We start from the raw sequence: 14,951 nt of genomic DNA, 5'->3' as shown, positions 1-14,951 counted from the left end.
TCCCCAAGTGACCCGAAGGCCCCGGCACCCTGGTCTGTTCTTACCATCGCACTTTGTTGCATGTCTGGGTTGCCCTGAGAGGGGAGCCGGCAACCATGGGAACCTGGATGGGGCTGTGCTGCTTGTTCGTGACCAGATCCAGCTTTTCTTCTAAGGATTTACAAGTAGCCTCCAGGGCTTGCAATTTGGCTTCAATGCTATCCAACCGCAAGCAGATTGTCTGGTTGATGGAATACAGGAATGACTGGAAGTGAAAAAAGACCGGCTTTAGGAAGGGTCTCCTGAACTGTAAGAAGACCACCCCAAGAAACACCAAACAGCTATTTCCTGATCTCAACTCTATCTATTCAGACAGAACAATCCCCACACTGGAACTAGCTCCTGAGCTACGAGCCAGAAACATGTGAGTAACAAGTTCACATTTTACACACGAGTCATACGTCCTGTTTCAAATGTGATGATTTAGTCATGGTTTCACTTCTATGTGCAGTTGCAATTCTTGGTTAAGCCCATTTAATTTTAAAAATGTACTTTAATATGTTATTATTAATCAGTAAATTTACATATAAAACTAGTCAAATCTTCTCAACAATAAAAACAGATTACACCTAACATCGAAACAGCATAAAAGCCACACGCCATGCACATTCACCTCACACCCTGCTGCCTAATCGGAAGAGGTGATGGGATCCCCTGCGGCCCTGACTTGGGATTTGGTCCTGAGGCTCCCGTGGGGCTCTTGAGCGGCAAGCTTGCCACCTGGTGGTTGGCAAAGCCGGGCTCCACATCTGACCTTTCCGGCTGAGTCTCCTCCGGATTTCTAACTCCAAGTAACCACAGTGAGCAGTCACGTGCCGGACTCCAAACCCAAGAAACAGAAAACACACAAACCAGAAAGGGAAAAACTTCATTTCCCTAGCTGCCGTCCCAGCCAGGAGCCACCATGAGCACACGTGGAAACGTGTTAATCACACAGGAATTGCACTGTGCAAAAGAGACACCCTCCACCAGGTCTCACCAGAAGGACACTCCGGGTCTAGGGAGGGACAGGTTGGGGGAGCGCCCACCAGCCCTGCTTAGTACTCAGGAAGGCTGGCACCTGCCTTAAGAATCAACAGCTGAAAATAGCACAGAATTTGTGTTTTGTCTTTTCTCTCTCCTTTCCTGCCCATGACCTAAAGAGTGTGGGGTCCAAAGTGCACACATCAGAAGGAAGGGGGAGGTAGGCTCGGGACAGCAGGGGCGGCACTGTGGCAGCCACTGAGAGCTGGCCGCGGAGCTCACAGCACAGGGGAGCGGGAGGCTGGCCCACACTGACGGGGGAGCGGGAGGCTGGCCCACATTGAAGCTGGAACCGCTTTCCCACTAACTGCAGCTGACCTACAACACTGCTTACACCCACTCTCCTTTCTGATCTCAAGGGAATCTGCAGAATATCAAAACTGCAGTGATATCATACAACATGTAGCTGGCATGGAAACCTGGTGTACATAGTGGCAGGGACAGCGCTGCAGGAGGGAAAATCCACATATTGCCCAACAACTCACCTTTTCTCAGGTCACCACCTCTCCTGGCAAGATTCACCACTGGGCGCTGATATAGACAGGAGCTAAAGAAACCAACTGAAACTCACCCTCCCTGACTGACTACTCTCTGTTGAAGGCGCGTGTGAGAGAGGGAAGGAGCCACGGCATCAGGTGGACCCAAGCCCACGTGATGACACTCAATCAGCGTATCTACAAAGGAGGCATGGTCCATGGCATGACAAACATGCATAGTCTTGAAAAGCAACAATAGGTGGCTGAATCCCTGAATGGCCACTGATAACCCCGCTTTTTTCAACAACCAGAGAACATCAAATGTTTGGCTCTCAAATTCTTTAAACAGCACACCCATATTATTTTAATTCTGAATTACCAATGATTCTGCCTGGGGTTTTGGGAAAAATCACTCTTATATACCAATAAAACAACCTAGAGCCAGGCACACGACTCTACGCAAGTCACATTCAACCGGGGGCCCACCCTCTTCTCAACAGTGGGACAAGGACAAAGGCAGGGCCACTTCCATGCCCACTTTATATATTTCTGTGCTATGTGTAATAGATGTGTCTTCTGTGATAAAATCACAACTGCATTTTATTTAGGGAATGATAACGCAGTGTTTACTAACAGAGCCACATCCTATCCATTGGTTGGAAATAGGCATTTTACAGTGAATTTATTTGTAAGTTTTTCATACACATTTACACTGCTTCTCCTTGTTAACAAAACAAATTAAATATTACCAAATAGACACCCTGTGTAAGTAGAGGAATTATATGAAAAGTGACTTTGGTTTTGTGTTGCTCTCATAACCTTCTCACATGTGCCGATATTTACCTCTGTGACTCTGCAAACACTGGAACCAACCAAGCAAATTCAAAGATCCAAAAATAATTAACTGAATGAGCAGTTCCCAAGAACCCCATCTAGTAAACTTTAGAATCTAAGTGACTTAAATGGCAGACACAGAAGTCATTCATCACTGGTAGAAATTTCACTTTCCTTCCATCCAAAATGGTCCTGCAGGTGTGTGGGAAGATGCCTCCTTCAGCAGCATCTCAAGGTAAACAATTCTTACTCTTTGTGCTCTTCAAGAGAAAAAATGGCTCACACTCTTCTGTAGCAGGCTGCCTGGTGACATAGCCACACCCTAAAGTGATATATCCACATCCTAACCGCCAGAACCTACCCATGTGGTCTCTTTGGAAACTGTGGAGATGTAATTTAGAAACTCTTTGGGTCTGTGTAGATGTAATTTAGTCAATGAGATCAACCTGGATTAGGGTGGGCCTTAAATCCAATGACAAGTCCTTACTAGAGGAGAGAAGGGGAAACAGTCACAGACACACAGAGGTGGCAGCAACATGAAGAGGAAGGCACAGCTGGAAGGAGCCCCACAAGCTGAGGCAGGGCCGGAGCCACTAGAAGCTGGAAGAGGCAGGAAGGATCCACCTTGTAGAACCTTTGGAGGGAGCGAGACCCTGCCTGCATCTTGGTTTTGGATCTCTGGCCTCCACAGCTGAGAGGCTACATTTGTAAGCCATCCCATTGATGGTAATTTGTTATAGCAGCCCTTGAAATCTGCAATGCACTACACATCACAGAACACTGCAGCGCACTACACATCACAGAACACTGCAGTGCACTACACATCACAGAACAGAGTCAGATTTTTACCTTTATAGATGGATCCTGGCAATTGATTTCTAGTCGCTGGCGTTTCAAAGCAGGTTCTTCTTCATCTGTCGCTACATGATTCTCCAAAACAACTGAAATCAGTGACAGAGAAAAAAAATGTTTAACATGAAAAGTTTTACAGAATTATTTTAACATTAAGATAGTAAACAGTGCTGACACCTTAAGGTTGAATGAGAAACAGCAGAACCTATTTCATATTTTACCTTTTTAAACTTATTCTCAGTCAGGCAGAAAAATAGGATAACTCCTTAATCCCAAGAAAAGCCCAGACACTGGGTAATTAATGTGCCACTGAGTCAGTCCTAACTCCAAACCTGCAAGCTTCTGACTTCTGACTCAATGCTCTGTGGGGCTGCCCTGTTTGGTTTGAGAAAACCCACGATAAAACCCAATCAATAATAATGATTTCTTCCCAACTTTAAAATAAAGTTTTATCTGTTGGTCACCTCATTCCAAAATCAAAGCCACTCTATCTGCAGGTCCAGAACTAAAAGGGGAAAAAATACACTGAATATCACATTGTCATAGGTGCTGATAATCAAAACAGTCTCAACCTTAACACACTAAGTGACAGAACCCCGACCCTCCCAGGCACAGCTGAGACCAGCTGCCCCCATCACACAGAAAGTGTCAGGTGATCGTCACGGCTTCCCGCAGGATAAGCAACTCGGCCCCAGCTCAGGGCGGCCACAGTGTGGTCCCAACCTCCTTCCTTTTGTCTAAAACTGACTACAAAAACAATGTCAAAGATAACCTCAAAATCAAAGACCAAAATTGGCCACAATTGCCTCATCTCTGCAAATCACATTTCTATCTGTCTGTGACCCTTCTAGTCCTTTTCCTTAGACCTAGTCAATTTTTAAAAATTTACATATTTGCAGTTATAGATAGAAGTTTAAGGTCAACAGTTCTTGTTAAAGATTGTACATTGTGCCATGAGTGTTTTTTCTTCTCATTTCCTTGCCTGAAATGACAGTGTGAACTGTCTAGTGCACTCCTACCGCACTCTACTCTACATGCTCACACATTGAGATAAACAAATGGCATACATGTGGGAGGTGCGAGACCATCTACCTCATCAACAGATTTGTCTGCAGCCTTCTTCTTCACTAAGCAACAAATATGGACTCTGGGTTAATATTAATCGTCTTGTTTGTTTTTTGTTTTTTGTTTTTTAAGAGATGAGGTCTTGCTATGTCACCCAGGCTGGACTCAAACTCCTGTACTCAAGGGACCCCCCACCTCAGCCCGAGTAGGTGGGACTATCCAGGTTAATAGCTTTAAGTTTTTAACAGTAATACCAGTGTGTGACTATTTACAAAAATGAATGCCAGTATATAAGAATAGATATTATATACACGCATACATATGAACATGCTTACTGTAACATTTCTGATAGAAAAAAATCAGAAATCTGAATGCTGGCCACTGAGAATGCCTTTCAGCACATGCACACCTTGGCACACCATCTGCTTTCAAGGGCACCAACACCACAGCCAAGGAGGATGACCTCACTGTGGCCAGATGACACCTGCTCCGCTCTGCTGGTGCTGTGCCCCAGCCCTTCCCATACTACCAACCCTCCAGCCACCTCCACCAGGGAAATCTAACCACCTTCTGTCCAGCCCCACTCAAATGCCGCCTTGTTCGGGAAGGCATTCCTGGAAGGGTCTCAACTCACACCTGTTTATACTGTGACACCAACAAGGTCACAGCACCCACCCCACAGCAGACCACCCTCCCAGCACCTTACACACAAGGCTGCCCACCGATGTGGATGAAGCACTCCTGGCTGGCATTCAGATTCTCCAGGTGCTAGAGGAAAGCCAAGTGCACAGGCCCCTCTGGTCCCTGCCTCCACCTCCACCAAAGCAAGTCCCCTCAGACGTGTTACATAGATTGACATTGCGAAGAAGATCTTAACAGGAAAACAAAAAAGAGTGTCCATGCCTTTAAGCCTGTACACACTAGATGATTCATCTCAAAACTCTAAAACTTAAAGATGCTGAATCGTCCTGCAGTTCTAACAGGAACGTCTCACAGGTCCTAGGCAAAAGCAGTCAAATCTGATCTACCTGGTGGGAAATTATCCAAAGCCAAGGACCACTGTCGGCCGATTTTGGTCTTTGATTTTGAGGTTATCTTTGACATTGTTTTTGTAGTCAATTTTAGACAAAAGGAAGGAGGTTGGGACCACACTGTGGCCGCCCTGAGCTGGGGCCGAGTTGCTTATCCTGTGGGAAGCCGTGACGATCACCTGAAGCTTGCTGTGTGATGGGGGCAGCTGGTCTCAGCTGTGCCTGGGAGGGTCGGGGTTCTGTCACTTAGTGTGTTAAGGTTGAGACTGTTTTGATTATCAGCACCTATGACACACTGGTCACACACTGGTATTACTGTTAAAAACTTTAAGCTATTAGCCTCGATAGTCCCAGCTACTCAGGGGCTGAGGTGGGGGTGTCCCTTGAGTACAGCACACAGCTCTGCCTTCGGCCTCAGGACTCCTCACAGGCAGGGAGCGCATCAACCATCTCCACCTAAGCCTTTGCAGATGAATTCTCACTTCATGAAACTTTTAAAACTCCATCCATGCCTACAAGTGCCTGTGGTTAGTCAAAGTTTCTCAGGACCTCAGTCAAAGGCTCTTTACTCTCACTGGAAACTGGTCATCACACAAGGCCTGGAAGAACAGAGAGAGAGACCCTTGTACTCATTACTCTAACCTTTTAGTTTGCTGAGAAGAAAACAAGCCCAGGAAGGTTACGGGACTTCTCTGGGGTCACAGAGCTAGTTTCGTCATAACGGCAGAAGAGAGGTGTGCAGTAACTCCAGTAATGACTCCACAGGTAGTGGGACAGCAAGTGACATTTATTTTCTTCTTTGTACTTTGCTGCTTTTTGTATGTGTTGCTTTTTATAATTTTGTATGCATTACTTTTAGAATTAGACCAAAGAACTCCTTGTTCATTTTAAAGATATCACAATCAGGCTGGGTGCAGTGGCTCACGCCTATAATCCCAGCACTTTGGGAGGCTGAGGTGAGTGATCACCTGAGGTCAGGAGTTTGAGACCAGCCTGGCCAACATGGTGAAACCCCCGTCTCTACTGAAAATACAAAAATTAGCTGGGCTTGGTGGCGGGCACCTGTAATCCCAGCTACTCGGGAGGCTGAGGCAGGAGAATCGCTTGAATTCAGGAGACAAAGGTTGCAGTGAGCCGAGATCACGTCACTGCACTCCAGCCTGGCAACAGAGCAAAACTCTGTCTTAAATAAGTAAATAAAGATATCACAATCAATCAACTGCAGTGACAGGCCTGATGCAAGTCACAATTTTTGCATTCAGACAGGTAGAGTAAGCACAAGCCATAGTCGGTACACGCCAAGTCAGATGATCCTAGAAGTCTTTCTTTTAAATAAAAATAAGGAAAAGTTGGAAAGACATACACGTCAACAATTTAAAAGCTGCTACAACCAGCAGAATTATGGGAAATTTTTATTTCTTCTACTTTCTTGACTATCCTGTTAAACTTTATTAGATGCATACTTTCGAGACAAGGAAAGTACTTTAAACCTACTATGAATGCAAATGGCTAAACCAGAAGCAAAGCCTTTCCCCATTCACCCTCAAACGTGTTCACAGAAGAAAACTGTCAAACAGGAATCTTGCATCTGGCAAAACTATTTCAAGAGTGAAGAATAAATTAAGACATTCTCAGATAAATGAAAGTTGATGGACTTTGCTGTCAATAGACCTGTCCTGAAGGAAATGCTCAAGGAAGTCCTACAAGGTGAAATGAAAAGACACTGGACAATAAGTTAATGCCATATGAAGTAAAGATCTCAATAAAGGTAAATACATAGGGAATTATAAAAGCTAATAATATCATCACAAAAGTTTCTTACTTTACATTTTGTTTTCTATGTAATTTAAAATTTTAATGCATTTAAAATATTTATGTTTTGGGCACATAGTCTATAAAGATATAATTCTGTGACATCAGCAACTGAAAGGGGTGTAAAGGAGCAGAGTATTCTTATGTTACTTAAGTTGATATAAATCCAAATTAGTATTATAATATTAGTATATTAAATGTAATCTGTCTGGTAACTACAAAGAAAATAGTTATAGAATATGTACAAAAGAAAATGAGAAAGGAATTTAAATGTTTTACTACAAAAAACTCAACTAAATACAAAGGAAAATAGTAATGCTGGGCAGGCGTGGTGGCTCACATCTGTAATCCCAGCACTCTGGGAGGCTGAGGCGGGCAGATCACTTGAGGTCAGGAGTTCGAGACCAGCCTGGCCAACATGGTGAAATCTGTCTCTACTAAAAATACAAAAAAAAAAAAAAAAAAAAAAAAATTAGCCGGTGTGCTGGCACCAGCCTGTAATCTCAGCTACTCTGAAGGCTGAGGCAGGAGAATCGCTGGAACACGGGAGGCGGAGATTGCAATGAGCTGAGATTGTGCCACTGCACTCCAGCATGGGTGACAGAGTGAGACTCAGTCTCAAAAAAAAAAAAAAAAAAGTAATGCAGGAAATTGGGGGTATAAAAGCTATAAGGCATATAGAAAAAAATAGCAAAATGATGGAAATAAGTTTCTCCTTATGAGTAATCACTTTAAATAAAAATAAACTCTCCAATCAAAAGACAGAGATTGGCGGAATGAATTAAAAAAAAATGACCCAACTAGAAGCCATCTCCAAGAGACTCACTTTAGATCCAAAGACATAAGTAGACTGAAAATGAAAGGATGGATAAAAAGACATTTTATGCATTTAGTAATCAAATGGGGTGTAGGGGTGGCTACACTAATATCAGATAAAATAGACCTCAAATCAAGAAAATTTAGAAGAAGCAAAGAATATTACATATTAATAAAAGGTTCAATTCAGGATGAAGATATAAAAAGTAAAAACATTTACACACCTAATAGCAGACCATCAAAATAGATGAAGAAAAAACTGACAGAATTGAAGAAACAATTCTATAATAATCGTTGGATATTTTAATATCCTACTCTCATTAATGGGTAGAACAACCAGACAGAAGATCAACAGGGAAATAGAGACCTTAAATAACACAATAAACCCATTAGATCTAACTAACATATGCAGAATGCTAATCAACAAAAACAGAGTGCACATTCTTTTCACGTGCACACAGGACATCTTCCAGGATGGACCATATTTTAGGCTACAAATTAAATCTCGTAGATTTGAAAAGATAAACCATCTTTTCCAACCATAATTGAATGAATTTAGGTATCATTAACAGGAGAAAACCTGGAAAATTCACAAATTTGCAGAAATTAAACTATACACTCTTAAACAACCAATGGCTAAATGAAGAAATCATAAGAGAATTTAGAAAATGCTTAGAGATGAGTGAAAACAAATAAAACACTACACAAAAACTCATGGGACTCAGCAGAAGCAGTGTTCAGGAGGGAATGTATAGCTGTGTTCTGTCCTCGGAGCCAATGGTCAGTGTTGCCCCAAAAGTGGTGGCTGAGGAGTTCTTACAACGGACTGCCCCACATCACCCTGAGGTAGGGCCAATTGGGATTCCAAAGAAAGAAGCCCTAGCTAACAGTCCAAAACATTTGTTAGAAAAATTTACATACAAGAGTTGTGGTGTCCTTGTGATGGATAGTAAGAAAGATGTTCTACCTGGGTACGGCTATAAGGAGGGAGTTGGTTTACAGAGTGTCTAAAGAATTTGGCTCAGGGCCAGGGCTACTTTCTATGTGTTTAGCAAGATGTTTGACCTTTCAGTTTTGGGCAACAACTTAAACAACCTTATCAGTGTCTTGGAATGTTCCTTGGCACCTTCTGGGCCCTGGCTTGGGTCTAAGCCTGGAGGGGAAGGCATAAAGCTGGCCCTGAGCAGCAACTCAGGTTGGTCAAGGCACTCTGTGTTTTCTCAGCCAGGACAAAGATAGAAAACAGGGGGAACTGGGGGCCATACAAGCTATAAATGCTTACATTAAAAAACAAAGAGACAAAAATAAACGTGGAAACCAGCTGTGTGACTCCTGGATGTAAGTCAAGTTTCCATTGACTCTGGCACCATGAAAAAGCGATGAATTCACATAGACCTTGCTACTTCTACATTTAAACAAGCAGTGCCACCCCTGTATTTAAAATTAGATCTGCCAATATCTCATGAGCCATAGTTGCTGCTCAGCATGTCTCTGAGTGGGAAAAACCACCAAATATCAAGCACAAAGTTGATTGATATGCATAGATTTGAACTAGTTTGGTCACCATTATGGCCTTCTATGTAATACCTTCATAGCCCTGACTAGGAGTTCTATTTCCCTACCCTCCCATATCTAAATGGTGCTGGAGACCAAGTCATCTCTTGTCTCTTGACTCTACTATAACCACTATGGCAACCATCCCATTTTTTTTTCTCTAGGCAGAGAAAGACAATACAACAACGACAAAAAAGGCAGCATCCTAGCAAATTATAACCATGATCCAGTTTTATATCCTTGAAGATTCACTCAGTCAGATTGCTTGGATCCTGACTTCTATTTGGAAGAGATAGTTACATTTGATATGAAGTCAGATCTCATAGTTAATATAGATCCTAAGAAGCTTAGTGGTAAAGTTGTGGCACTTTCCAAGTTAATCAAAGTGAGTTTTTCTATGGATTTATCTCTTCTCTGGTTTATTTTATTTTCCTTTTAATTTTTCTTGAATTTTTATTCATCTATTCTGCCCATGTTGTACAAGGTATAGGGAAATATGTGGAACAGATTGATCTATTTTTTTCTTTAAAAAATCAGTTACATTTCTATATACCAACAATAAAAACCCCCAAAAGGAAATAAAGAAAACAATTCAATTTATATAGCATCAAAAAGAATAAAATGCATAGTAATAGACTTAGCCAATAAGTTAAAAGTCTTGTACACTGAAAACCATAAAAATTGCTGAAAAATTAAAGATATAAATAAATAGGAATACTTACTATTGTTGTTACAAATAATCTACAGATTCAATGCAATTTCTATCAAAATCCTGATAATTTTTTTTTTGCAGAAGTAGAAAAATGCTCCTAAAATTCATATAGAACCTTCAGGGACCCAAATGGCCAAATTGATCTTTTGAAAGGAACGATGAAATTGGAAGACTCATACTTTATAAATTCAAAACTTACTGAAAAGTTTCAGTAATGAAAAACTGTGTGGCATAAATACAGACATATAGATCAGTAAAACAGAACAGAGACCCAGAAATAAATCCTCAAGAAATGATCAACTGAATCACACATGGGTGCCAAGACCATTCAATAGGGAAAGGACAGACTTTTCAACAAACGGCGTTGAGAAAACTGGATATTCACATGAATAAGATTGATGTTGAATCCTTACCTTACACCATATACCATAATTAACTCAAAATGGATCAAAGACCTAAACACGTGAGTTAAACTATAAAACACTTACAGAAAAAATAGAGGAAAAACTTCATGACATCGAATTTGACAATGATTTTGTGGACAGAACACCAAAATCACAGGCAACAAAAGAAAAATTAGATAAACTGAACTTCAAATTAAAACACTTGTGCACCAAAGGACACCAGAAAAGGCAGAAAAAGCTTCTTTCTAAGGTTACACCCTCTCTTCCAGGTGGCATGTGCAGCCAATGACTGGCAGATGCAGAGATACAAAGGTTAGTGACCTTGCTTCAATTGGGGTACTTGTGAAAGGCCATCTTGCTGCAGAGTTCTCAGAAAAATGGAGCAAGGCCTCAGGTACAACTGAATTGCAGGTCATCTTCTCCTTCTGCCCAGCCTTGCCATCCTTACGCCCTTATAGCACCTTGTCTGGCATATGTTAGATGTAATGGGAAAAAAATTTACAAATCATGTATGAATTAATATCCAGAATATATAAAGGATTCCTCCAATTCAACATCAACAGAAACCAAACGACCCAATTTAAAATTGTGCAAATGATTAATATAGGCACTTCTCCAAGAAGATACACAAATGGCCAATAAGCACATGAAAAAAATGCCCAACACCACTAATTGTTAGGGAAATGCATATCAAAACTACAAGGGGATACCACCTCACAGTCATTAGGATGGCTACTATTAAAACAAAAATTAAGAAGAGTTAGTGATGATGTGGATAAATTGGAACTCTTGCGCATTGCTGGTGGGAATGTAAAATGACACAGCTGCTGTGGAATACAGTATAGAAGTTCTTATGAAAATAATCATAGAATTACTATATGATTCTGCATTCAACGAATAGGTATGCATCCCAGATAATCAAAAGCTGGGGCTCAAACAGATATTTGTATACTAATGTTTATAGTTGCATTGTTTGCAAGAGCCAAAAGGTACAAACAACCCAAATGTCCCATAAATGGATGAATGAAAAAACAAAATGTTGTATTCTCATACAAAGGAATATTATTCAGCCTGAAAACTGAATGAATTTTTTTTTTTTTTTTGAGATGGAGTTTCGCTCTTGTTGCCCAGGCTGGAGTGCAATGGCACAATCCTGGCTCACCGTAACCTCCACCTCCTCAGTTCAAGCGATTCTCCTGCCTCAGCCTCTCAAATAGTTGGGACTGTAGGCACACACCACCACACCTGGTTAATTTTTGTATTTTTAGTAGAGAGGGAGTTTCACCATGTTGGCCAGCCTAACTCCTGACTTCTAGTGATCTGCCTGCTTTGGGCTCCCAAAGTGCTGGGATTAAAGGCATGAGCTACTGCGCCCAGCCAAACTGAATGAAATTCAAATACGTGGGTGAACCTTGAAGGTATTGTGCTAGGTGAAGTATATCAGATATACAAGGAAAATTTTATGTTATTCTACTTACATGAGGTACCTAGTATACTCAAATTCATAGAGACAGAAAGTAGAACAGTAGTTACTAAGAAGTAAATGAAGGGATGAGGAGTTGTTGTTTAATGAGTACAGATATTTAATTTAAGGAAAAAGTTCTGAAGATGAAGAGTGGTGATGGGCATACAATAATGTGAATGTACTTAATGCCACTGAATTGTACACTCAGCAATGCTTAATATGATCATTTTATATTATGCATTTTTACCACAATAGAAAGACAACATAAAAATCTTTTAAGGTCTGAATAAATGAAAATATTACCATCTGTTACATAAAATATGAGAAATGTTTTAGAGTAGCAAACTTGGAGAGATTCTCTGAGGCTTGACAGAGTTCCCTCAGATTTACTGAACTTTGAATCAGTCCTTGCAAAAGGCTGATATTTTGCCCATATGCCTGTTCTTTTTTTAAATATGACATTTTATATGAACTCTCTTTTTAGTTCCCAATTTAGCTTTTGCTCCTTGGTACCAGATTCACTTAATCTTTTTCTTCATTACTGACAGTCAGGAGACTGGACTGTTTTATGCCACCCTTATGTTCCCCAAGGGGATAAATGGTATGAACAAAGATAGTTAGGGGAGACCTCATGTCCCCTGACTTTTTGCAAGGACCACCTGGCAGGAACAGATCACCTCCTGCCATCATGTATCACTCCCTCCTCTGTTTCTTTTTTTTTTTTCTTTTTTTCTTTTTTTTTTAGTATTTATTGATCATTCTTGGGTGTTTCTCAGAGAGGGGGATGTGGCAGGGTCATAAGATAATAGTGGAGAGAAGGTCAGCAGATAAACACGTGAACAAAGGTCTCTGGTTTTCCTAGGCAGAGGTCCCTGTGGCCTTCCACAGTGTTTGTGTCCCTGGGTACTTCAGATTAGGGAGTGGTGATGACTCTTAATGAGCATGCTGCCTTCAAGCATCTGTTTAACAAAGCACATCTTGCACCGCCCTTAATCCATTTAACCCTGAGTTGACACAGCACATGTTTCAGAGAGCACGGGGTTGGGGGTAAGGTTATAGATTAACAGCATCCCATGGCAGAAGAATTTTTCTTAGTACAGAACAAAATGGAGTCTCCTATGTCTACTTCTTTCTACACAGACACAGTAACAATCTGATCTCTCTTTCTTTTCCCCACATTTCCCCCTTATCTTTTCAACAAAACTGCCATCATCATCATGGCCCGTTCTCGATGGTCGCTGTCTCTTCAGAGCTGTTGGGTACACCTCCCAAATGGGGCGGCCGGGCAGAGGCGCTCCTCACATCCCAGACGATGGGTGGCCAGGCAAAGGCGCTCCTCACTTCCCAGACAATGGACGGGCAGAGGCGCTCCTCACTTCCCAGATGGGGTGGCCGGGCAGAGGCGCTCCACACTTCCCAGATGGGGCGGCTGGGCAGAGGCGCTCCCCACTTTCCAGACAGTGTGGTGGCTGGGCAGAGACGCTCCTCAATTCCCAGACGGGGCAGCCGGGCAGAGACGCTCCTCACCTCCCAGACGAGGTGGCCGGGCAGAGGCACTCCTCACTTCCTCCCAGATGGGGCGGCCGGGCAGAGGTGCTCCCCACTTCCCAGACGGGGCGGCCGGGCAGAGGCGCTCCCCACTTCCCAGATGGGGTGGCAGCCGGGCAGAGGCGCTCCTCACATCCCAGACGGGGCGGCTGGGCAGAGGCGCTCCCCACTTCCCAGACGGGGTGGCGGCCGGGCAGAGGTTCTCCTCAGTTCCCAGACGGGGCTGCCAGTCAGAGGTGCTCCTCGCCTCCCAGACGGGGTGGCGGCCAGGCAGAGGTGCTCCTCACATCCCAGATGGGGTGGTCGGGCAGAGGCGCTCCCCACTTCCCAGACGGGGTGGCGGCCGGGCAGAGGCGCTCCTCACATCCCAGATGGGGCGGCCTGGCAGAGGCGCTCCCCACTTCCCAAACGGGGCGGCCGGGCAGAGGCGCTCCCCACTTTCCAGACAGGGTGGTGGCCGGGCAGAGACGCTTCTCACATCCCACACGGGGCGGCCGGGCAGAGGTGCTCCTCACCTCCCAGACGGGGCGGCAGGGCAGAGGTGCTTCTCACATCCCAGATGATGGGCGGCCGGGCAGAGGTGCTCCTCACCTCCCAGACGGGGCGGCCGGGCAGAGGCGCTCCCCACTTCCCAGACGGGGCGGTCGGGCAGAGGCACTCCCCACCTCCCAGACGGGGCGGCCAGGCAGAGGCGCTCCCCACCTCCCAGACGGGGTGGCGGCCAGGCAGAGGCGCTCCCCACTTCCCAGACGGGGTGGCGGCCGGGCAGAGGCGCTCCTCACTTCCCATTTGGGGCGGCCGGGCAGAGGCGCTCCTCACTTCCTCCCAGACGGGGCGGCCGGGCAGAGGCGCTCCTCACTTCCTCCCAGACGGGGCGGCCGGGCAGAGGCGCTCCTCATTTCCCAGACGGGGCGGCCAGGCAGAAGCGCTCCTCACATCCCAGACGATGGGCGGCCAGGCAGAGATGCTCCTCACTTCCTAGATGGGGTGGCGGCCGGGCAGAGGCTGTAATCTTAGCACGTTGGGAGACCAAGGCAGGCGGCTGGGAGGTGGAGGTTGTAGCGAGCCAAGATCACGCCACTGCACTCCAGCCTGGGCAACATTCAGCACTGAGTGAGCGAGACTCCGTCTGCAATCCCAGCACCTCGGGAGGCCCAGGCGGGCAGATCACCCGAGGCCAGGAGCTGGAGACCAGCCCGGTCAACACTGCGAAACCCCACCTCCATCAAAAATACAAAAACCAGTCAGGAGTGGCGGCGCGTGCCTGGAATCCCAGGCACTTGGCAGGCCGAGGCAGGAGAATCACGGGAGCCCGAGGCA

The 14,951-nt window shown here is 44.3% G+C and overlaps 1 protein-coding gene across 1 annotated transcript in view; it reads right to left on the bottom strand.

The window, feature by feature from the left end:
* LOC100613237 (putative protein SNX29P2) overlaps positions 1-14,951 on the bottom strand; it is a 114,393-nt gene that overhangs the window by 82,542 nt on the left and 16,900 nt on the right. The window contains exons 4-5 of the transcript XR_010152307.1: positions 3,222-3,313; positions 45-244 (exon numbers count right to left, since the gene is read on the bottom strand). The gene's annotated coding sequence lies outside the window, so the exon portion shown is untranslated. The remainder of the gene's footprint in view (positions 1-44; positions 245-3,221; positions 3,314-14,951) is intronic.

The sequence above is a fragment of the Pan troglodytes genome, chromosome 18 (assembly GCF_028858775.2).
Source record: "Pan troglodytes isolate AG18354 chromosome 18, NHGRI_mPanTro3-v2.0_pri, whole genome shotgun sequence".
Taxonomy (NCBI): domain Eukaryota; kingdom Metazoa; phylum Chordata; class Mammalia; order Primates; family Hominidae; genus Pan; species Pan troglodytes.
Note: the sequence above shows the minus strand (reverse complement) of the source record. Positions and strands in the feature narration are given on the sequence as shown.